At 36.7% G+C, this 26,994-nt stretch overlaps 1 long non-coding RNA gene across 1 annotated transcript; it reads right to left on the bottom strand.

The window, feature by feature from the left end:
* Positions 1–12,608: 12,608 nt before the first annotated feature.
* LOC123582255 lies at positions 12,609–25,435 on the bottom strand. Its single transcript, XR_006704284.1, has 3 exons — positions 25,276–25,435; positions 22,003–22,007; positions 12,609–12,636 (listed from the first exon to the last, which is right to left on the bottom strand). It is a non-coding gene; the product is annotated as an uncharacterized LOC123582255 (long non-coding RNA).
* Positions 25,436–26,994: the final 1,559 nt, after the last annotated feature.

Genomic DNA, 26,994 nt, shown 5'->3' with positions numbered 1-26,994 from the left:
CCAGTGTTTCCTTACTGATTTTCTGTCTGGATGACATATCCATTCTTGAAAGTAAGGTATAAATTGCCTTGTTATTGTATAATCGTCAATTTCTCCCTTCACTATTTTGTATTTTCTTAATACATTTAGGTGCTCTGATGTTGGGTGTGCATATATTTTTACAATTTTTATATTCTCTTGTAAATTAACCCCTTTAGCATTATATACTGACCTTGTTCGTCTCTTGTTACTTTTTTTTTTTTTTTTTTTTTAAGGTCTAGTGGGTCTAATAGAAATATATACACTCCTCTCTTTTGTTTTCCATTTGCATATGGTATCTTTTCCCATCTCTTTACTTTGAGCCTGTGTGGGTCTCTTGTAGTCATTATATTTGGGTCTTGTTTTTATCCACTCAGCCACTCTATGCCTTTTGATTGTAGAATTTCATTTATTTTTACTTAAAGTATTATTGATAGGTAAAGATTTAATTGTTTTTTGGCTTTTTCTTGTAATTCTCTTGTTCCTTTCTTCCTCTTTTGCTGTCTCCCTTTATGAATTGATGATTTTATGTATGGTTTAACTCCCTTCTCTTTATTTTTTTGTGTATCTACTATAGGATATTATCTTATATAAGCCTCGTGGTAACCATAAAGTATCTTATAATAGTCTATTTTACACTGATTAAAAAAAACTACTCTACTTTCCATATTGTGTATGCATGAGCAAATTGTTATAGCTAGTTATTTTTAATACTTTTAACCTCTATACTAATGATTAAGTTATATTAGTTAAGTGGTTAATACATCATCATATTACAGTATTAGAGTATTCTGAATTTGACTATACAGTTACCAGTGTGTTGTATATTTTCATGTTACTAACTAGCATTCTTTTATTACAGCTTGAAGAACTCCTTTCAGCATTTCTTAAAAGGCCCCTCCCATGAATTCCAACTCCTGTTTCCAGCTGCCTCTGAGGCATTTGAGGTAACAGGCCAAAGACTGAGTTACCACCCTCTTCCTTATTCATCATGGTGTTTCCATCATTTTAATTTTTCACACCAAAACCTCAGAGTTACAGAATTCCTTCTTTCTCTTGTGCCCATACATATCTCTATAAGCAGAGTCATCAGCACAATCTTCAAATATTGAAGAAAATCAACATTATCTCACTATTTCAATTGCTTCCTAACTATTGAATCTACTTCTGTTCTGGTCCCTTTTCAACCTACTTTCCACGTAAGTCAGAGTGATCTTGATAAAATTTAATTCAGATTATATCACCTGTCTAAAACCTTCTAATGGGCTCTCATCTAGATCAGAGAAAAAGCCCAGGCATTGTAATATCAAACCAGGCTCACAAACCCCATCCCCAGTGCCTGGCTTGCATTGCTTCTCTGACCTCATCCCCAATACTCCCTGCTCCCTAACACATGCTGTTCATTCCCCTTCTGCCACATTTGCTGATTTATTCTTCCTTGAGCACATCAAGCACACATTTACCTACTGCAGGGATTCTCTACCTGCAAGTCCTGTCTCCTCAAATGTTTTCTTTTGTGTTTTTTTTTCCCCTCCAAAAGCTTCCTTGTTTACTCTCTACTGTCTTCAGATGTTACTTTCTCAGTTGCGTCCATGGTTACCATTTTTAAACTGCAACCCTCCACTTTCCTTTCCAGGATTATTACCCAATGATCTATATTTTACTTATTTTTTAAATTGTCTCCCCCCCCAAATAACATAAAATTCACAGAGGTAAAAACCTTTCTCTGTATTAAAAACTTTGTTTCTGGAACCTAAACCAGAGCATGACGATTAGCGCCCAATATATACCTTATATATAGTAATTATTAACAGAGGCACAGCCTTTTACTTCACTATTTCCAAATGACAGCACTATAGAGAATTCAGAAAGGGGACAAGTGACTCCAAGGATTCTGGCAGTGATGGACTAGTGTCATGATAGAATACAAGTGCTGAACAAGTAAAGGCTATAGCACTTCACATTTTTGAAATTTACCAAATGCAGATTTCCTTTATCATTAAACACACAAATCAAATTTAGGTGACTATAGAAAAGATTCCTTAAGGGACAGATTCAGTGAGATTAAAACTATACTGCAATATGCTTCTGGAGACAGGCTGAGGTTCGTTGTCACCAATATATTTTTTATCTTTTCCTTCCTTCTTAAACACTTGCATTTATGTGTGGTCTTTTGACCAGTTCTGGCTAATGAAATGTGAACTTCACATCCACGTGCCACGACACATGCTTAGTAGTTTTCTTTGTATTTGTCTGGTGTTTTGTTCACTGTGAATCTTGACTATGTGGGTTGATGTCTTTTATCTATTTTAGAAACCTCTCAGCAATACTGCTTCTATCCCATGCTGTGTCTCATCCTTTTTCTGATACTCTGTTTACAAACATATTAAACCACATGTCAATATCCCTGTATTAGGTCCCATATGCTTTGTTATTGTTTTTAGTTCTTTTCTCTCTGTGCTTCCATTTGTGTTATTGACCCACCTTTGAGTTCCATACATTGTTTTGTCTTGTTCAAGCTGATGCTAAAATTCATTTAAAACCTTAGATATTTTAGTTATACAATCTGTACTTTTTTGTCAATATTTTCTATTTCTTTAAAATTTATGGTAGTTATTTTGTAGTTTTTGTCAATCAAGTATTTGACATATCGAGTAGATATGTGTATCAACTTCTACCGATATTTTCCTAAATTATGGGACACATTTTCTTGCCTCTTCACAGGTCTTTTCATTGTTTTTTATTATGTACTAGACCTCCCATGTAAAATAACCAGTCTAAAAGCTATCTAGGGTTTTTTTTTTTTTTTCCAGAAAAGGGTTTACCCTTTCCTGTTTTGAGGAGATGAGTTGAGAGGCTAATTTTAAGTATCCTATTGGGAATTGAGCTTAGACAAAGCAAGGTTTATAGAAAGATCTTGAACTCATCCCCTCCCACAGACACACCAAATCTTTCTCCCTCTGAAGATTTCCACCACAAAAAAGACTATGTGTGGTGCCCCACATAGGACACCCCAGCCCCTGGGACTATAAATAGAGAGGTAAATCTTCAGGGTATCTGGCTTAGAAAACAAATGGGGCTGAGGTCTAGGGGGTTCAAAGTGCTATAGGAAACAGATTCACCTCTGGGGGGCCTCACATACAATGTTGCTCACCCTGAGATGTGGGGAAAAAAATAGCAATTTGAAAAGTCTAGTGGCAACCCACAAGCAGAAGGGATATCATAGAAAGTCCTCCTGAAGAATGAGGGGTTCAAGCTCCATGTTGGGAATCCCTGAACTGGGGTGTCTGTACCAGGAAAATGAGCCCCAATGACACCTGGCTTTGAAGATCAGCACGATTTTTCGGATGAAGGAAGACCATGAAACTCACCTCCTTCATAGACACCCCAAACCTACATGTATTTATACACCCATTGCTCCTGAAGAAAAACTGAAGGATGAATGAACTGCTTCTGCATAACACAAGAGAAATACACGGCGATGAAAAGGAACCTCCCACCCCCAGTGCTTCGAACTGCAGTGAGAAGAGATCGAACTGAGGAACCATAAGCAGATTCATCTGCCTTGGGGCAGAGGAAAAAGCCACAGTCTAAGAAACTAACTATAAAATATCCAGCCTTAGAACAGCCACATGACAGGGGAGTTGCTTGAACTCTCCCCAGGTCAAAAGGGTTGGTGAGCCTATGGTTTTTGGTACCCTCCACCTTGATAGGGCCGACAAGGGTAGTGTTCCAGGTGCTTTCCTCTCACCTGGAGTGGGGGGACGGAAGGAAGCTGTTGTTTAAAAGAGCGACTATAATACAAAGGAACTAGCCTTAGAACCCTGCCACAAGGCAGGGGAACTGCTGGAACTCTCTCTGGGATGGAGGGGCTGGAGACTGCCATGTGCCTCCTCCACCTTGATGGTATAAATAAGAGCAGGGTCCAGAGCCCTAGCCAGCCTACTGCCTCTGTAAACCTAGTGCCCTTAGCACAGCACCCTGGAAACACTCACTATAGCTCCAGCCATCACACCAAGGTGACACAAAGTACCCCAGAAAACTCCATTCTCACACCACTTCAGCTTCAGATGGCTTGCTAGGGCACCCCTAGTGCAGACTGCTCTAGAATATGCCCAGGGTACCCCTGTGCTGAGCACCCTGGGATGTCCCAGCTCATAACCACTTCAGCTTCAGCTGTTCCACCAGGATACCCTCCTTGCAGAAAGCCCCAGGTCCTGCCAACTTGCACCCACTTCAGCTTCAGCCTTCCTGCAAGAGCACCGTTAGTGTAGAGAGCTCTGGGACTGCCCTGGCCATCCCACCAAGGCAGCCACAGCAAGGAGTGCCCTGGGACCCTGGCCATACCAGACACAGATCCAGACAACACGAACAGTGACAAAGCTATAATAACCAAAACAGTATGGTACTTGTCCAAAAACAGATACACAGATTAATGGAACAGGATAGAGAGCCCTGAAATGAAAACCACACCTATGTGGTCAAGTAATCTGGGACAAAAGAGGCAAGAATATACAATGGGGAAAAGGCCGATTCTCCAATAAACGGTTTTGGGAAAAATGGGCAGCTACATGCAAAAAAATAAAACTCAACCACTTTCTTATACCATACACAAAAATAAACTGAAAAGAAATTAAAGACCTAAATGTGGGACTTGAAACTATAATGCTCCTAAAAGAAAACATAGACAGTAACCTCTTGGACACCATCTTTAGTAACATTTTTATGGATAGGTCTCCTCAGGCAAGGAAAACAAAAGCAAAAATAAATTATTAGAACAAAACAAAAGCTTTTTCATAGAAAAAGAACCCACCAACAAAACAAAATTGGAGAAGATATTTGCAAATGATATACCCAATAAGGGATTAATATTCAAAGTACACAAAAAACTTTTCCAACAACACTAATAAAGAAAAAAAGGAGGGGGGGAAACAGGACCTGAATAAACATTTTCCCAAAGAAGATCTACAGGTGGCCAAGACATGTGAAAAAATGCGCAACATCACTAATCATCAGGGAAATGAAAATCAAAACCACAATGAGCTATCACCTCAGACATGTCAGAATAGCTTAAAATATAAGTGTTGGAAAGAATGTGGGGAAAAAAATAATGTTTTTGCACTGTTAGTGGGCATGTAAATTGGGGCAGCCACGGTGGAAAACAGTATAGAGGTTACTTCAAAACTTAAAAATGTAAATGTCATACAATCCGGTAATTCCACTACTGGTTATTTACCCAAATAAAAACACTAATTTTAAAAGATATATGCACCCCTTTGTTTATTGCAGCATTATTTGCAATAGCCAAGATATGGAAGCAATCTAAGTATCTATTAATAGATGAATGGATAAAGACGTTGGGAGGTATACACACACCTGTGTGTGTGTGGAATATTGGCCATAACAAATGAGATCTTGCCACTTACGATAACATCAATGGACCTACAGGGTATTATGCTAAGTGAAATAAATCAGACAATGATATAGGATTTTACTTTTATGTGGAATCTGAGAAAAGAATCAACAAAACAGAAACATATCCATAAATACAAAACAACTTGTGGTCAGAGAGGAGAGGGTGGATGGGCAAAATAGGTGGAGAGTGGGAGATAAAGTCACAGGTATGAAATGTACAATATTGGGAATATAGTCAATGGAGTTGTAATAGTGTTGTATGGTGACAGATGGTTAGCAACACTTGTGGTAAGCATAGCATGATGTGTAGAGCTGTTGAATCACTATGTTGTACACTTGAAACTAATATAACTAGGTGCCAACTATGCTTCAATTAAAAAAAAAGAAAAGAAAACATCAGCAGGGTTTAACTCCAGGGGAGCCTGAGTGCTATAGGAAATTGAGGTTCTGCTCTTAAAGGTCCTGCATACGATCTCATTCTCTCAGAACCAGCACAGAGGCAGCAGTTTGAAAGGCACCTCGGCCATAGGTTAAGATTTACTGAATAATTGTAGGGCAGATGCCAAAGGGTCAAATTCGTAGGAGATTTATCAGGGAACAGGCACTGGTGGAAGCCATCTTTCTTTCTGTCCTTCAGCCTAGCTGGCCAGTGTACCAGTTCTTCCAATCTACACTGCTAACACTATTTACCTCACCTTGGCATTCCCCTGCAGACCAACCCCATCCGACCTGCTTTCCCAGGCAGCTGCCCCCACCAAAGCAGCTCTCACCTTTCCATACTTGGTAGCAGCCTCAGATGGGACCAGAATCTCTAAAAGGAGTTTCTGCTGGAGGAGGGAAGCTCTGGCCACTATCATGCCTGCAGGAGTCACAACTGTGCCTCAGAGACAGCTACCCTGGGTGCTAATGCCCACAGCGACTGTAGTCAGGCCTCTCAGCCATAGGGTGGGGGACGACCCTGTCCCCAGTATACCCACAGCAGTTGTAGCCAAGTCATAATAAGAGGGCACAGGTAACCCACACAGAGGACAGCCCTGGAACACCTGATTTTCATAACCATAAGGGATGGCACTTTGGGGCCCCACAGGCCTTCTACCTAAAACCACTATCTTTAAGACCATATGTCACAGCTGACATACCTAATATAGAAACACAGAGTCCGACAAATGATGGAGACTGAAGAATAGGTCTGAAACAAAAGAATAAGACAAACACCTGAGAAAAAGAACAAATCAGAGATAACTAATCTACCTGATAAAGACTTCAAAGCAATGGTTATAAAGAGCTTCACTAAACACGAAAGAAAGGTGGATGAACTCGGTAAGAACTTCGAAAAGGAGAGAAAAAATAAAAATAACCAATCAGAGCTGAAGAATATAATAACTGATTTGGAAAACAAATACTTTTGATGGAATGCACAGTAGCTTCGAGGATGCGGAAAAACAGATCAGCAATGTGGAAGACAAAATACTGGAAATCACCCAATTAGAACAGCAAAAGAACTTTTAAAAGAAGATGGGTTAAGGGAACTCTGGGACATCAAACATATTAACATTCACGTTATAGGGGTACCAGAAGAAGAGTGAGAGAAAGGAGCATATTTGAAACACTGAAAACATAATAGAAGGAATAATTCTGAAATTTCCCTAATCTGGAGAAGGAAATAGGCATAAAGGTCCAGAACACAGAGAGATCCATACCACGACACAAAATAATTAAACTGTCAAAAATTAACAATAAATGAGAAAATCTTAAAAGTAAAAGAAAAGCAACCTGTTTCATATTAGGGAACACCCATAAGACTATTAGCAAAATTTTCAGCAGAAACTTTGGCCAGATGGAGGTGACAGGATATATTTAAGCTACTGAAAGGAAAAAGCCTATAATCAAGACTATTCTCCTTGGAGGTTATCATTCAGAATTGCAGGAGAGATAAAGAGTTAGGCAAGCAAAAACTTAAGAGCTCATCACCACTAAACTGGCTTTACAAGAAATGTTAAAAAGATTATTTTAAGCAGAAAAGAAAAGGACATAAGTAGAGGAAATTTATGGGGAAAAAAACGTTCACTGGTAAAAGCAAATATATAGTAAAGGTAGTACTTCAATCCCTTCTAGAGCCAGTATGAAGGTTAAAAGACAAAAGTAGCAAAATTAACTCTATCTACAACAGTTAGTTAAGGGATACAGAATAAAAAGATATAAAATATGACATCCAATATATACATACTGGCGAGGGGGAGCAAAGATGTAGAGCTTTTAAAATGTGTTCAAAAGGGCAGCTGGGTGGCTCAGTCCGTTAAGCATCTGACTTCTGCTCAGGTCATGATCTCGCGGTTCGTGGGTTCATAGGCTCCGTGCTGAGGGTTCAGAGCCTCGAACTTGTTTTGGATTCTCTGCCTCCCTCTCTCTCTGCCCCTCTCCCCTCCCTTTCCCCCTCCCTCCTCCACCCCTCTCTTTCTCAAAAGTAAACACTTAAAAATTTAAAAAATAAAATGTGTTCAAACATAAGTGACTGTCACCTTAAAATAGACTGCTGTACACATAGGGTGTTATATGTAAACTTTGTGGTACCACAAACCAAAAACCTATAACGGATACACTACAATAAAGAGAAAAAGTATCCAAGCGTTACACTCAAGAAAGTAAATCACAAGGGAAGAAAACAAGAAAAAAAGAGGAAAACTACGAAAACAACTAGAGAACAATGAACAAACTGGCAGTAAGCACATACCTATCAATAATTCTTTTAAATTTAAATGGGCCAAATACTCCAAAAGACATAATAGGAGGGAGGAATTAAGATGGTGAAGTAGTAGGGGGACCCTGGGCTTGCCTCATCTCTCAAATCATTTTTTAATGTTTGTTTGTTTGTTTGAAAGAGAGAGAGAGAGAGAGAGCATGAGCAGGGGAAGGGTAGAGGGAGAGAGAGAAAATCCCAAGCAGGCTCCATGCTCATTGTGGAGCCTGGCCTGGGGCTCAATCTCAGGACCATGAGGTCATGACCTGAGCCAAAATCAAGAGTCAGGTGCTTACCTGACAGAGCCACCCAGATGCCCCAACATCAAATTATTTTCAACACCTAGGAAATCAATCTGAGGATTGGGAGAACAGTCTGCATAGTTACAGAAAACCTGGCACGTACAAGGTACAGAGATGTGAATTGGGAGAGAAAAAAGCCGTGTTGCCTTGGAGGATAGAGAGCACCTTTTGTGGAGAGAAGAGAGTGGGGGAAAGAGAGCATCGGGTCGAGTTCATGAAAGAAAACCACTCCCCCAAAATGATTGGCTGGGCCATCAGGAGGAACTATCACAAGTTTTTGAAAACAGTGAAACTCAAATTCTGAGGTTTGAGGACTCTGCACCATTTGGCCGAAATGATCCTGATGAGCAGCAGTGCTCCTAGGGAGTGGGAGGATGAGGGCAGAGGCGCAGGAGTGGACAATGGACAACATGGTGTGGGGATCCCCTGAGTCACACTGGGAGAGAATCTCCCCCTTCCTGGAGTGCGCTAGGAAGAGCGTATATTGCCTCTCCAAGCACAAAAGACCTAGCTGGTGCCTTTAAGCAGGAGACAGAGGTGTGCCCAGAGGGCATATAACCTGATGGCAGCTGTTTGCTCTGCTTCACCATAAGCCCCAGGCACCTGCATAGCTTTTCTGGGACAGAATGGAGCCATGCACAGTGCTGCGAGGCTCTCCTCTAGAGGAGGGGAACAGATCCACACCTTACCGGGCCCTTTAAGATTTGGAGTTTTGAATCCCAGTCATGTGCCACAGATAAAACACAGGAGAGCTGTGCCTCAGGGCTTGTTGACAGCCTGGGCATACACGGGTTGAGGGCAGAGATCTGATGGAAGCCTGGTGTACAGGAGGGGAGACTGTTTGCTCATCTGGGAGGGTTTCCTCAACAGTGGCTGACGTGAACTCCCTGCCCTGGGGAGGAGACAGCGGGTTGATACCATCTCCAGCTGCCCACCAGCATGGTTTGACTTCAATGACCCCAGTGGAGACTGAAGCTGCTTACACCAAACCCTGCCCCTTTGCACCCTGCAGGGACATCTTTACTAGGGCAGGTGTGGACACAGAGGACACCAAAGAAACCCTTGCCAAAGAAATAAGAGACCTAAAAACTAGTCAGGCTGAAATGAAAATTCTATAGCTCAGATGCAAAACTTACCACATGTAATCACAACAATGATAGAAGAACAGGAATGAAAAGGTGATATAAAAGATAAAATTATGGAAAATAAGAGGGGGAAAGAAGGCAAAAAAAAACTATTATATTATGAACATAGACTTAGAGAACTCAGCAATTCCATAAAGCAAAATAATATTCCTATCATAGGAGTCCCACAAGAAGAGGAGCAGGAAAAAGGGGCAGAAGCTGAGAACTTCCTAATCTTGGAAAGGAAACAGACATTCAAATCCATGGGGCACAGAGAACTCCCCTAAAAATCAACAAAAACTGGTCGACATCAGGATATATCTTAGTGAAACTTGGAAAATACAGATAGAGAATTATGAAAGCAGCTAGGGACAAAAGATCCTTAACCTACAAGGGTAGATACATGAGATTAGCAGCATATCTGCCCACAGAAATTGGGCAGGTCAGAAGGAGTAAAATAATATATTTAATATGCTGAATGGGAAAAGTATGCAGCCAAGAATACTTTATCAAGCAAGGCTATCATTCAGAATACAAGGATAGATAGTTTCCAAGAGAAGTAAAAATTAAAGGAGTTTGTGAACACTAAACCAGTTTTGCAAGAATGATTAAAGGGAAGGGCGCCTGGGTGTCTCAGTCAGTTAAATGTCCGATTCTTGGTTTCTTTGGTCATGATCTCCTGGTTTCATAAGTTCAAGTCCTATGTTGGGCTCTGCACTGGCAGTACAATCCTGCTTGGGATTCTCTCTCTCTCTCCCTCTCCCCTCCTCCACTTGTGCTATCTCTGTCTTTTCAAAATAAGTAAATAAATAAATAATCTTTAAAAAACAAAGAATTATTAACAGGGATGGTTTGAGTGGGAGAGACCAAAAGTAACGAAGACTGGAAAGGAACAGAGGCAATCTACAGGAACAGTGACTTTATAAGTAATACAATGGCACTAAATTTACATCTATCAATAATTACTCTGAATATAAATGGACTAAATGCCCCAACAAAAATACATAGGTTATCATAATGGATAAAAACAACAAAACAAAACAAAACAAAAAACAAGACCCATCAATATGCTATTTGCAAGAGACTCATTTTAGACCCAAACACACCTCCTAATTGAAAGTGAGGGGGTGTAAAACCATTTATCATGCCATTGGACATCAAAAGAAAGCTAGAATAGATACTTATATCAGACAAACTAGATTTTAAATCAGAGACTACAATAAGAGATGAAGAAGTGCACTATATCGTAATAAAGGAGTCTATGCAATAAGATCTAACAATTGTAAATATTTATGCCCCAGACTTGGAGGAAACCAAATATATAAATCAATTGCTAACAACTCAAAGAAACTTACTGATATTAATATAATAATAGTAGGGGACTTTAACACCCTACTTACAACAATTGACAGATCATGTAAGCATAAGATCAACAAGGAAACAATGGCTTTGAATGACACACTGGACCAGGTGGACTTAACAGATATATTTAGAGCACTTCATCATAAAGCAGCAGAATACACATTCTTTTTGAATGCACATGCAGCACTCTTCAAAATAATTCACATACTGGGTTACAAATCAGGCCTCTACCAGTATAAGAAGATTGAAATCATACCATGCATATTTTCAGACCACAATGCTATGAAACTTGAAGTCAACCACAAGAAAAAAATTGGAAGAATCACAAATACATGGAGGTTAAAGAATATACTACTGAAGAATGTATGGGTTAACCAGGAAATTAAAAAAAAAAAAAAAACGAATGGAAATGAAAACATGACAACCCAAAACCTCTGGGATACAGCAAAGGTAGCCATAAGAGGGAAGCATATAGCAATACAAGTCCTCTTCAAGAAGCAAGAAAAGTCTCAGGTCATCTGGTGGTTCACTTAGTTAAGCATCCAACTCTTGATGTCAGCTCAGGTCATGATCTTGCATTTTGTGAGACTGAGCCCTGTGTTGGGCTCTGTACTGCCAGTGCAGAGATCATCTGGTTGGGATCCAATCTCTCTCTCTCTCTCTCTCTCTCTCTCTCTCTCAAAATAAATAAACTTAAAAAATCAATAAAAGTCTCAAATACAGAACTTAAATTTTTACGTAAAGGAGGTGGGAAAATAGCAGATAAAGCCCAAAACCAGAAGAAGGGAAATAATAAGGATTAAAGGAGAAATTAATTATAAGGAAACCAAAACACACACACACACACACACACACACACACAGTAGAACTGATCGATGAAACTAGGAGTTGGTTCTCTGAGAGAATTAACAAAATTGATAATCCCCTAGCAGACTAATCAAACAGAAAAGAGAAAGAATCCAAATAAATAAAATTACAAATGAAAACAGGGAGCTCACAACCAACACAGTAGAAATACAACCAATTATAAGAGGATATTATGAGCAATTACATGCCAGCATTTTGGGCAACCTGGAAGAAATGGATGAATTCCTAGAAACATAGAAGCTACCAAAGCTGAAACAGGAAGAAATAGAAATTTTGAACAAACACATAACCAGCAAAGAAATTGAAAGAGTAATAAAAAATCTCCCCAAAACAAGAGTCCAGGGCCAGATGGCTTCCAAGGGAAATTCTACCCAACATTTAAAGAAGAATTATCACCTCTTCTTCTAAAACTGTTCCAAAAAACAGAAATGGAAGGGACGTTTTTCAAATTCATTCTATGAGGGCAACATTATCTTGATTCCAAAAACAGACAAAGACCTCACCAAAAAGGAGAATTACAGACCCAATATCCCTGATGAATATGGATGCAAAAATTGTCAACAAGATACCATCAAATCAAATCCAATAGTACATTAAAAAAGAGTTATTCATCATGATCAAGTGGTATTTACAACATGATACACCACCACATTAATAAAAGAAAGAATAAGAACCATATGATCCTCTCAATAGACTCAGAAAAAAAAAATTGACAAAATACAGCATCCTTTCTTGATAAAAAGCCTCAATAAAGAAGAGATAGAAGGAACACATCTCAACATTATAAAGGCCATATATGAAAGACCCACAGCTGATATGATCCTCAATGGGTAAAAACTGACAGCTTTTGAGGAACACAACAAAGATGTCCACTATTACCACATTGCTCAATATAATACTGGAAGTCCTAGCCTTAGTAATCAGACAACAAAAAGAAATAAGAGGCATCCAAATTGACAAGGAAGAAGTCAAATTTTCACTCTACACAGATGACATGATACTCTGTGTGGAAAACCCAAAAGAGACCACCAAAAAATTGCTAGAACTGATACATGAATTCAGTAAAGTTGCAAGATATAAAATCAATGTACGCAAATGGTTGCATTTCTATAAACCAATAATGAAGCAGTAGAAAAAGAAATCAAGGAATCAATCCCATTCACAATTGTGCCAAAAAACATACGATACTAGAAATAAACCTAACCAAAGAGGTAAAAGATCTGTACTATGAAAATAATAAAACACTTATGAAAGAAACTGAAGAAGAGAAAGCAATGGAAAAACATTCCATGCTAATGGATTGGAAGAAAAAATACTGTTAAAATGTCAATACTACCCAAAGCAATCTACACATTCAATGCAAACCCTGTCAACATAACACCAGAATTTTTCACAGAACTAGAACAAACTATTCTAAAATGTGTATGGAACCAGAAAAGACCCTGAATAGCCAAAGTAATGTAGAAAAAGAAAAGTAAAGTGGGAGGCATCACAATTCTGGACTTCAAGCTGTATTACACAAAGCTGTAATCATCAACACAGAATGGTACTGGCACAAAAACAGACACATAGATCAATGGAACAGAACTGAGAAACCAGAAGTGGACCCACAACTATATGGTCAATTAATCTTTGACAAAGGAGGAAAAAATATCCAATGGAAAAAAGACAGTCTCTTCAACAAATGGTGTTGGGAAAACTGAACAGTGACATGAAGAATGAAACTGGACCATTTTATTACACCATACACAAAAATAAATTCAAAATGGATGAAAAACCTAAATATGAGACAGGAAACCATCAACATCCTAGAGGGGGCAACAGACAGCAATCTCCTTGATTTTGGCCATAGCAACTTCTTACTTGACATGTCTCTGGAGGTAAGAAAAACAGAAGTAAAAATGAACTATTGGCACCTCATCAAAATAAAAACCTTCTGCACAGAAAAAAAAAAAAAAAAACAATCAACGAAATTAAAAGGCAACCTATGGAATGGGAGATTTTTGCAAATGGCATATTGGATAGAAGGCTAGTATCCCAAATCTATAAAGAATTTACCAAACTCAACCAAAAACCAAATGATCCAGTGAAGAGATAGGTAGAAGACATGAACAGACATTTCTCCAAAGGCATACAAATGACAAGCAGACACATGAAAAAATGTTGAACATCACTCATCATCAGGGAAGCACAAATCAAAACTACAATGAGATACTACTTCAAACCTGTCAGAATGGCCAAAATTAATAACTCAGGAAACAACAAATGTTGGTGAGGATGTGGAGAAAGGTGAACCCTCTTACACTTTTTGGTGAGCATGTAAACTGGTGCAGCCACTCTGGAAAACAGTACAGAGTTTCCTCAAAAAGTTAAAAATATAACTAGCCTATGAATACCACTAGGTGTTCATCCAAAGGATACAAAAATACTGATTCGAAGGAGCACGTGCACCCCAATGTTTATAGCAGCACTATCAACAATAGCCAAACTATGGAATGAGCCCAAAAGTCCATTGACTGATGAATGGAAAAATAAGATGTGGTGTTTATATACAATGGAATATTCTCAGCCATCAAAAAGAATGAAATCTTGCCATTTGCAATTACATGGATGGAACCAGAGTGTATTACGCTCAGGAAAATAAATCAGTCATAGAAAGTGAAATACCATACGATTCCAGTCAAATGTGGAATTTAAGAAACAAAACAGATGAAAGGAAGGGAAGGAAAAATAAAATAAGATAAAAACAAAGAGAAGGCAAACCACAAGAGACTCTTAACTACAGCAACATACAGAGGGTTCCTGGAGGGGAGATGTGTAGAGGGATGGGCTAAATGGGTGATGGGCATTAAGAAGGGCACTTGTGATGCACACTGGGTGTTGTATGTAAGTGATGAATCACTAAATTCTACTCCTGAAACTAAGACTATACTATATCTTAACTTGAATTTCAATAAAATATTGGAAGAAAAATAAAGACATAGTGTGAATGAATGGGTAAAAAAAAAAATAATAATAAGACCCATCTGTATGCTGCACACCTAAGAGACTCACTTCACACCTAAACATACATACAGACTAAAGTGAAGGGATGGAAAAAGATATTTTAGGCAAATGGAAAAGAGAAGTGAGCTGGAGTAGCAATATTCATATCAGACAAAATACATTTTAAAACAAAGACTATCACAAGAGACAAAGAAAGGCATTACATAATGATAAAGGTTCAATCCAACATTAGAATATATCGATTGTAAGTATTTACACACCCACCATAGCACTTAATATACAAAGGAAATATTAACAGATATTAAGGAAGAAATTTACAATAATATCAGAGGTCTTTAACACCCCACTTGTGTCAATGGATATATCATCCAGACATAAAACCAATAAGGAAACACATTATTGGTGTTAAATAACACATGACACCAGGTTTACTTAATGGATACACAAAACATTCCATCTTAAAACAATAGAATATACATTCTTTTCAAGTATACATATAACTTTCTCCAAAACAGATCACATTAAAACCACAAAAAAAGTCACTAAACTTATGTAGAGTGAAATCATATCAAGTATGTTTTTCTACTACAATGGTATGAAACTAGAAATCAATTACAAGAACCTGGAAACAAACAACCAAACACATGGAGGCTAAGCAGCATGCTACTAACAACAAATAAGTCAATGAAGAAATAAAACAGGAAATCAAAAAATACCTTGAGGCAAGCGAAAGGGTAATACAATGTTCCAAATTCTTTGGGACACAGCAAAAGAAGTTCTAGGAGGGAAATTTATAGCAATACAGGTCTACATTGGAAAACATGAAAAACCCAAACAATCTTATCTTATACCTAAAAGAATAAGAAAAAGAAAGCCTAAAGTTAGGAAATAATAATCAGAGTGGAAATAAAACGGGGAATGAAAAAAATAGAAGAGATAAATGAAACCAAAATCTTGTTTAAAAGGACAAAATTAATAAACCTTTAGGCAGACTAGTCAAGAAAAAAGAGTACTCAAATAAAAAAAGAAGTTAAAGAGAAGTTATAGCTGACACCATAGAAATACAAAGGATTATGAGAGACTACAATTTACACCAAAAAATTGAACATAGAAGAAATGAGTAAATTCCTAAAAATATGCAACCGTCCAAGACTGAATTAGAAATAGAAAATATGAGCAAACCTATTACTAGTAACGAAATTAGTCAGTAATAAAAAAAAATACAGGGGCACCTGGGTGGCTCAGTTGGTTAAGCAACTGACTTCAACTCAGGTCATGATATCACAATTCATGGCTTCAAGCCCCGCATCGGGCTCTGTGCTGACAGCTCAGAGCCTGGAGCCTACTTCGGATTCTGTGTCTTCCTCTCTCTCTCTCTGCTCTTCCCCATGCTTGCAGCCTGTCTGTCTCTCTCAAAAATAAATAAACATTAAAAAATTTATTAAAAAAATACTGCTAACAAAGGTCCAAGGCCAATGGCTTCACAGGAAAATTCTACCAAACATTTAAAGAAGAGCTAGTACCTATCCTTATCAAACTACTAGAAAAAAATACAAGAGGAGGAAACACTTCCACATTCATCCTACCATGTCAGCATCACCCTGACACTAATAGTAAACAATGACACTACAATAAAACAGAATTAAAAGCCAATTTCTCTGATGAACACTGATGGAAAAATCATCAAAGGAAAAAGAAACTAGCAAACCTAATTCAACAACACATTAAAGGATCATTCATCAAAATCATGGGATTTTTCCAGGGATGCAAGGATGATTCAACATCTGTAAATCAATCAACGTGATACCTCACATTTATAAAATGAAGAATAAAAATCATATGACCATCTCAATAGATACAGAGAAAGCATATTACAATATTCAACAGTCATTCATGATGAAAACTCTCAACAAAGGGGGTTGAAAGGGAACAAACATCAACATAATAAAGGCTATATATGAAAAATCTACACTATCAGCATACTCAGTGGTGAAAGATGAAAGCTTTTCCTCTAAGATCAGGAAAAAGTCAAGGTTGGCCACTCTCATCACTTTTATTCAACATAGTATAGAAGTCCTAGCCACAGCAATCACACAAGACCATATAAGAAAAAGGAATCAAGATTGGCAAGAAAGAAATAAAACTGTCACTAAAAACTCTGCCAAAGACCTGTTAGAATTAGTAAATTCAGTAAAGTTGTAGGATACACAATTAATATACAGAAATATGTTGCATGTCCATACACTAATGACAAAACAGCAGAAAGAGAAATTAAGAAAGAATCTCATTTACAATTGCAACAAAAATAATAAAATACCTAGGAATAAATTAAGCCAAAGAGGTGAAAGTTATGTACTCTGAAATGTATAAGACATTGACAAATGAATTCATGATGACAGAAATAAATGGAAAGAAACACCGTGCTCACGGATTAGAAGAATTAATGTTAAAATGCTGACACTTCTCAAAGCAATCTATGAATTCAAAGGAACCTCTATCATAATAACATAACATAATTTACAGAATTGTAACAATCCTAAATTTGTATGGAACATAAAAGACCCCTATAACCAAGGCACTCTTGAGAAAGAGGAACAAAGCTGGATGTATCACACTCCCAGATTTCAAACTCGATTACAAAGCTATACTAATCAAAACAGTATGGTTCTAGTAGAAAATACACATAGATCAATAGAAGAGGATAGAGAATCCAGAAATAAACCCACACTTACATGTGAATTGATCTATGACAAAGATGGCAAGACTATACAATGGGAAAAAAATTCTTTAATAAATGGTGTTAGGTGTCTCAGAGGCAAGGGAAACAAAAGCAAAAATGAACTACTGGGACCTCATCAAAATAAAAAGCTTCTGCAAAGAAAAGGAAACAATCACCAAACTAAAAGGAAACTGACAGAATGGGAGAAGATGTTTGCAAATTACATATCAGATAAAGGGTTAGTATCCAAAATCTATAAAGAATTTATCAAACTCAACACCCAAAAAACAAATAATCCAGTGAAGAGATGGGAAAAAGACATGAATAGACACTTCTCCAAAGAAGATATCCAGATGGCCAACTGATACATGAAAAAATGCTCAACATCACTCATCATCAGGAAAATACAAATCAAAACCACAATGAGATACCACCTCACACCAGTCAGAACGGCTAATATTAACAACTCAGGCAACAACAGATATTGGTGAGGATGCGGAGAAAGAGGATCTCTTTTGCACTGTTGGTGGGAATGCAAGTTGGTGAAGCCACTCTGGAAAATAGTATGGTGGTTCCTCAAAAAATTAAAAATAGAACTACCCTATGACCCAGCAATTGCACCGCTAGATATTTACCCAAGGGATACAGGTGTGCTGTTTCGAAGGGGCACATGCACCCCAATGTTTATAGCAGCACTATCAACAATAGCCAAAGTATGGAAGGAGCCCAAATGCCCCTCAATGGATGAATGGATAAAGAAGATGTGGTGTGTATACACAAAAACACACACAGAAAATGGAGTATTACTCAGCAATCAAAAAGAATGAAATCTTGCCTGTTGCAACTACATGGATGGAACTAGAGGGTATTATGTTAAGCGAAATTAGAGAAAGACAAATATCATATGATTTCACTCATATGAGGAATTTAGGATACTAAACACAAGAACATAAGGAAAGGGAAGCAAAAATGATATAAAAACAGGGAGGGGGACAAAACATAAGAGACTCCTAAATATAGAGAAGAAACAGAGGGTTGCTGGAGGGGCTGAGGGAAGGCGGATGGGCTAAATGGGTAAGGGGCATTAAGGAATCTACTCCTAAAATCATTGTTGCACTATTTGCTAAGTAACTTGGATGTAAATTAAACAGTCAATTAATTAATTAAAAAAATAAATGGTGTTAGGAATACTGGACAGCTACATATTAGAAAATGATACTCAATCACATTCTCACATCTTGTACAAAAATAAACTCAAAATTGATTAAACCTAAATGTGAGACCTGAAATCATAAAACTCCTAAATGAAAACAAAGGCAATAAACTGTTGGATATTGGTCTTAACAATATCTTTTTGAGCTGTCTCCTTAGGCAAGGGCAATAAAAGCCAAAATATGTACTGGAGACTATATCAAACTAAAACGTTTTTGCACAGTGAAGGAAACCATTCATGGAACAAAAAAGCAACCTACTGAATGAGAGAAGGTATTTGAAAATGGTATATCCAATAAAGAGTTAGTATCCAAAATACGTAAAGAACTCATACAGCTCAATGCATGCACACACCCACACGTGCACACACAAAATCTAATTGATAAATAGGCAGAGGACCTGAATAGACCTTTTTCCAAAAAACACATACAAAGAGCCACCAGACTCATGAAAAAAAAATTGTTCAACATCACTAATCATCATGGGAATGCAAATCAAAACCATAATGAAATATCACCTCACATGAGTCAGAATAACTAAGATAAGTAATCAAAAAGACAAGAAATAATAGATGTTGGCAAGGATGTAGAGAAAAGGGGACCCTTGTCCACTCTTCTTGGGAATGTAAATTGGCGCTGCCAATATGTAAAATGATATCAAAGTTCCTCAAAAAATTAAAAAAAAAAATACCATACTCCAGCAACTCCACTGCTGGGCATTCACCTGAAAGAAAACAAAACATTACTTTGAAAAGATACATACACACCTACATTCACTGCAGCATTATTTGCACTAGCCAAGCTATGGAAGCAACCTAAGTGTTCATTCATAGATAAAGAAGATTGTGTGTGTGTGTGTGTGTGTGTGTGTGTGTGTGTGTGTACACACATGAATGTTTCTCAGCCATAAAATCATTCCATTTACAACAACATAGACATACCCAGAGGGTATTATGCTAAGTGCAATAAGTCAGAGAAAGATAAATGCTCTATAATTTCACTCATATGTAGAATCTGAAAACAAAAACAAAACAAACAAAAGAGAAAAAGGCTCATAAATTCAGAGAACAGACTAGTGGTTGCCAAGAGGGCTGGGGCTGCAGGTATGGGTGACATAGGAGAAAGGGATCAAGAGGTACAAATTTCCAGTTATAAAATAAGTGAGATATGGGGCTGTGAAGTACAGTATAGGGAATATAGTTAAAAATATTTTAAAACATTGTATGATGATAGGTATCAACTACTCTTCTCACAGTAATCATTTTGTAATGTATATAAATGTCAAATCATTATGTGGTGCCCTTGAAATTAATATAATATTGTATGTCAATGACATTTCAATTAAAAATGAAATAAAAAACTGGGGTTTGCTTTAATTAAAGTCATTCTACCTCTATTTTCAAGTGTCTCCACGAAAAGTTTCATCATCTCTATATTGTTGCAGACCCCTCCCTCTAGTGGGACTTTCTTTTAAAGTACCATGAATTTGTGGGACATTTTACTCTCTATAATCCAGCCCTCCAATGTCCCAATTATCCAATCGCTCAAATATCCTGTAGAGAAAACATGCTAGGAGTTTGGGATCCCCCTAGATTTTAATCTTTCCCATCAGCTTGCAACCATCAAAAGCTCTGCTGGTTTCTGTTTTCCCTTGTTGAATGCTTCTCCCATATGGCAAGCACATCCTCAGCCCATCTCCAGACGTGGTAAATATCCCATGTAAGAAAATATCTGGTGAGCTAAATTTACCAAAGAAAGTTCATGTATCTGTAGAATTTTAGTTCACTTTTTTTTTCTTCTAAATTTCTCCTATGTCTATATAAATTCTATCAGTACTCTGATAAAGTATAGAGTACTGATAAAGTATTTTTATGGTTTTTCTTTTATTAGTTGTCATAACAGGAATTAGAGCTTGCCACTACCTGTTACATCACAACCAGCAGTGAAATCAAATTCTGTATTTAGGTTTTAATTAGTTAAACCTAGCACTTTATCACAAAGCTTTACATTTATTGCTCACACTTTAAAATATGTTATTCAAAACTTCAAAAATCATTTCCAGTTTTGTCCCACCTAATACTTGCTTACCACATCATCTATATCTCTGATCAATAAATTAACTAGGAAAAAGTTACTCTGACTAGGATAACTATAAATCTTTCTAGTGAAATATTAGAAAACTTTGCTTGAACTAATAACTTCACCAATTAACATTCCTTAAGCACTTATTCAAGTAGATGTTAGATCATGCTTTAAAAATTTTTTTAATGTTTATTCATTTTTGAAAGACAGAGAAAGAGAGAATGAGCAGAGGAGGGGCAAAGAGAGATAGTGACATAGAATACAAAGCAGGCTCCAGGCTCTGAGCTGTCAGCACCCAGCGTGACACAGAGCTCAAACCCATGAACTGTGAGATCGTGACCTGAGCCAAAGTCGGATGCTTAACTGACTGAGCCACCCAGGAGCCCGTAGATCATTCTTCATTAATGCTCTGGCCATTTCTTCACCAAGAAAAGAAATTGTCAGTGGAAGCTCAAGAAGGGAAGATACCCTAAAGTAATTGTGGAAGTCTTGCTTAATTTTTCTAGAATACCTAAAGTAGTAACATTCAGTTGTTTTGAAGTTGATAAAATAAGTTAAATTTATAACTGTTTATAGCTGTTATAGTAGCTTAGAAGTAGTAATACATCATTCAGAATATTTATAGGCACTGCAAACTGAATAAATAGGGTTCTATCTAAATTTAAAAGCATCAGTCACTGAAGAAAATAAAAGTTGCAAATCTGAATAATAAGAAAAATTCTAAAAAATAACAAAATAAAGATGCCCTGGAAGCAGTATTTTGTTGCAGCAAATTATATACTGATTTTTTTTTTCATTTTTATTTATTTTATCTCAAAATAAACACTTTGGGCTTTTTAGGGGTTTTTGTTTTGTGTTCTGCTATTTTACCCAAAAATGCAGAGATTTCAACAGTGATTTTGTATTAGAATCACTAGGGTGCTTTTGTTTTCATGTCCATGTGGGGCCTCAGCATTAGTATTTTTTAAAGCACTAATATCAGACTTCTGGAGAAGGAGCCTAGGCAATGTAACTTTTAAAAGCAGTCTAAGATTTACAATAAAATCAAGAAGATGATATAGAGACTTCTGATATATCTACAGCCTCCCCACATGCATATGCTTCCCTATTATCAAGATCACTCACTAGAACATAGTTTTGGTGATAAGAGGGGCACCACAGGACCTCTTCTACATAAGGCCACTACTTTCAAGACTAGGATACACAGCTGACCGACCTAGTACATAGACACAAACACAGAGAGTTAGACAAAACCAGGAGACAGAGGAATACATCCCAAATGAAAGAACCAAACAAATTTGCAGAAAAAAAGAGCTAAATAATACAGATATAAGAAATATGCCTGATAAAGAATTCAAAATAGTGGTCTTAAAAATACTCACTGGACTTAGAATAGTAGATGAACCAGTGATATCTTCAAAGAAAGAGATGGAAAATATAAAAAATAATCAGAGCAGAAAAATAGGACAAATGAAATGAAATATACGCTAGGGGGAAATTAAAAGATACAAAAGAATGGATCTGCAAACAAGAAGGGTAGAAAACAACAAGAGAAAAGCAGTTACATATAAGGGAAACTCCATTAGTCTATTAGCTGATTTTTCAGCAGAAACCTTGAAGGCCAGAAGCCACTGACATGATGTATTCAATGTGTGGAAGGGGAAAATAATCTACAACCCAGAATATTCTACATGACAAGATTATCATTCAGAATAAAAGGAGAGATGAAGAGTTTGCCAGACAATAAAAGTTAAAGGAGTTCATCACCACTAAGCAAGTCTTACAAAATGATAAATGATATGCTTTAAGTGGGGGGGGGGGGGGGGGAAGCCATAACAAGAAGGAAATTATAAAAAGGAAAATATTCATTGGTAAAGGCAATCATAGAGTGAAGGTAGTAGGTTTATCATATAAAGCCAGAATAGAAGTTAAACATGAAAGTAGTAAAATCAATTATATCTACAAAAATTAGTCAAGGGGTATACAAAATCAAAACATGTAACATATGACTACATATATATAATGTGGAATGTGGAATGTGGAGTAAAAATGTAGCCATTTTAGAATGTGTTCAAACTTTAGGGACCATCAAATTAGTATATAATGCTATACACATACGATGTTATATATAAACCCAGTGACAACCACAAATCAAAAAGTATCATAAATATACACAAAGCAAACAGGAAAAAAAATCAGTGTAACACTAACAAAAGCCATCAAACACAAGGAAAGAGAGCAAGAGAAGGACTGTGTGCCAGTTTAAAGACAGGGTAACTGAATGGATAGACCTATCCACATGCTGCCTACAGGAGATTCATTTCAGACCTACAAAAACATACAGATTAGAAGTGAAGAGATGGAATAAGATATTCCATGCAAATAAAGCTGGGGGAAAAAAAGCTAAAATAGCAATACTTAGATCACACAAAATTAACTTTAAAACAACGGCAGTAACAAAAGACACAGAAGGGCATTACAAAATGATAAAAGGATCAATTCAACCAGAGGATATAACAATTGTAAATACCTATGCATTCACCATAGTAGCACCTAAATATTGAAAGCAAATATTAACATATATTAAGGAAGAAGTTGACTCTAACACAATAATATTAGGGGACTTTAACACCTCACTTACACCAATGGATAGAACATACAGACAGAAAATCTATAAGGAAACAGTGGCTTTAAACAACACGTTAGAGCATGGACTTAACAGACTGTAAAAGAGAGAGGGAGAGAGAGGGAGAGAGAGGGAGAGAGAGGGAGAGAGAGAGAGAACATTCCATCCAAAACCAGAAGAATACACAGTCTTTTCAAGTGCACATGGAACATTCTCCAGGACAGATCACATGTTAGGCCACAAAACAAGTGTCAATAAACTCAAAAATATTGAAACTGTATCTACCATTTTTTCCAACCACAATGGCATAAAATTAGAAATACAAGAAAAGAAAAAAAAAACTGGAAAAAAAACACAAACACGTGGAGGCTAAAAATCTACTGAGCACCCAATGGGTCAATGAATAAGTCAAAGAGGAAATAAAAAAATACATGGAAATGAATGAAAATGGAAACACAATGGCCCAAAATTTGGGGGAAGAAGAAAAAGCAGTGTGAAGAGGGAAGTTTAGTGATGTAGGCCTCTATCAACAAACAAGAAAAATCCCAAATAAACAGTTTAACCTTATACCTAAAGAGACTAGAAAAAAAAAAAAAAAGAAAGAAAGCCCAAAGTTAGTAGAAGAAATAAAATAATAAAGATTAGAGCAGATATAGAGATTAAAAAATAGAAAATAAAAATGAAACCAAAAACTGATTTTTTAATAAAGTTGATAAATCTTTAGCTAGACTCATCAACATAAAAAGAGGACTGTACAAAATCATAGATTAAAGAGGGAAAATAACAACTGCCACCACAGAAATACAAAGGGATTATAAGTAAGCACTGTGAAAAATTATGTGCCAATAAATTGGACAATCTAGAGCCAATAGATAAGTTTCTAGAAACAAAATATACAAAACTGAATCAGGAAGAAATAGAGAATCTGAATAGACTAATTATTAGTAGTGAAATTGAATTGGTAATCAAAAAACTCCCAAGAAACAAAAGTCCAGAACCAGAGGGCTTCACAAGTGAGTTCTATCAAACATTTTGAAAAAGAGTTAATGCTTATTCTCCTCAAACTATTCCAAATAATAGAAGTGGAACATAAAGCTTCCAAATTCATTCTATAAGGCATTAACCTGATCCCAAAGTTAGACAAAAGCACTTCAAAAAAAGAGAGAGAAAGAAAGAAAATTAAAGGCCAATATCCCCGATAAGCATCAACGCAAAAATCCTCAATATTTTTGAGTTTATTGACACTTGTTTTGTGGCCTAACATGTGATCTGTCCTGGAGAATGTTCCATGTGCGCTTCAAAATATAGCAAACTGAATTCAACAATACATTAAAAGAATTACTTACCAGGGGTGCCTGGGTGGCTCAGTCAGTTAAGCATCTGACTCCTGATTTTGGCTAAGGTCATAATCTCACAGTTTATGAGTTCAAGCCCTACATCAGGCTCTGTGTTGACAGCACAGAACCTGCTTGGAATTTTCTCTGTCTCCCTCTCCCCGCCCCTCCTCTAACTCATGCACCCTCTCTCAAAAATAAATAATAAACATTTCAAAAAAAAAAAGAGTTAATTACCATGAACAAGTTGAATTTATTCCAGGGATCCAAGCATGGTTCAGTATTTGCAAAATAATCAATGTGATAGGTCACTTTAACCAGAAAAAGGGTGAAAACTCTATGATTATCTCAGCAGATGCAGAAAAAGTATTTGACATTAATGCAACCCTAATAATAAAAACTCTCAAAAAATGGATCTGTAGGAAACATATTGCAACATAATAAAGGTTATATGTGACACAGTCACTACCACATCATTCTCAATGGTGAAAACCTAAAAGGTTTTCCTCTAAGATCAGAACAAGACAAGGATGTCCACTCTCACCACTTTTCTACAACATATTACTGGAAGTTCTAGGTGCAGCAATCACTCAAGAAAAAGAAATAAAAAGCATATAAATTGGTACTCAAGAAGTAAACCTGTCACTATTTGCAGATGACATCATACTATATACAGAAAATCTGAAACACTCCACCAAAAACCTTTTAGAATAAATGAATTCAGTAAAGTTTTAAGATGCAAAATTAATATACAGCGATATGTTGCATTTCCATATGCTAATAATGAAGTAGCAGAAAAGAAATTAAGAAAGCAATCCCATTTATAACTGCAGCAAAAAAAGTACTAGAAATGAATTTAACCAAGATGTGAAAGACCTATAGTCTGACAACTGTGATTGATAAAAGAAATTGAAGATGATACAAACAAGTGAAATGATACACCATGCTCATGAATTGGAAAAATTAATCCTGTTAAAATATCCATTCTATCCAAAGCAACCTACAGATCCAATATAATCCTTATAAAAATACCAATAGCATTTTTCACAGAACTAGATGAAATAATCTTAAAGTTTCTACGGAAACACAAAGCTCCCAAAGAATCAAAGCAATCCTGAGAAAACAGCTGGATGTGTCACACTCTCAGATTTCAAGATATACTACAAAGCTAAAGTAATCAAAATAGTATGGTACTGGAACAAAAATAGACACAGATCAATGAAACAGGATAGAAAGCCAGGAAATAAATCCACACGCTTATGTGTCAATGAATCTACAATAGAGGAGGCAAGAATGTACAATGGGGAAAAGACAGTCTCTTCAATAAATAGCATTGGGAAACAGGGCAGTTAACATACGTAAGAATGAAACTGGACCACTTTCTTACACCACATACAAAAATGAACTTAAAATAGTCTGAAGACTTAAAAGTAAAACCTGAAACCATAAAATTCCTAAAAAGAAAACATACACAAAGAGTAATTTCTTGGGCATTGGCATTAGCGACATGTGTATGGCTATGTCTTCTCAGGCAAGGGAAACAAAAGCAAAAATACACCAACCAAAAGGGCTACATCAAAATAAAAATCTTTTGCACAGCAAAGGAAACCATCAGCCATACAAAAAGGAAACCTACTGAATATGAGAAGATATTTGAAAATCATATACCCAATAAGGATTTAATATCCAAAATATGTTTAAAATTATACAACTGAACACTGGGGGAAAATAATCAAATTATAACTTGGCAGAAGACCTGGATAGATATTTTTCCAAGGGAGACATAATGGATGACCAACAGATATAGGAAAAGATGCTAAAAATCTCTAATCATCAGGAAAATGCAAATCAAAACCACAATGAGTTATCATATATCTGCAGAATGGCTAGTGTCAAAAAGGCAAGAAATAACAAGTGTTTCTGAGGATGTGGAAAAAAGGAACCTTTATGCAATGTTAATGGGAATTTAAATTTGTGCAGCCACCGTGGAAGATAGTATAGGGGTGCCTCTAAAAATTAAAAATTGAAGTACCATATAATCCACTAATTCTACTCCTGAGCATGTACCTAAAGAAACAAAAACACTTATTCATACAGATATATATATACCTTATGTTTATTGCAGCCTTGTGTCCAATAGCCAAGACAGAGAGGCAACCTAAATGTCCACTGGTAGATGAATGGATGCAAT

Source organism: Leopardus geoffroyi, chromosome B3 (genome assembly GCF_018350155.1).
Source record: "Leopardus geoffroyi isolate Oge1 chromosome B3, O.geoffroyi_Oge1_pat1.0, whole genome shotgun sequence".
NCBI lineage: Eukaryota > Metazoa > Chordata > Mammalia > Carnivora > Felidae > Leopardus > Leopardus geoffroyi.
This window is presented reverse-complemented; position numbering and strand designations above follow the sequence as displayed.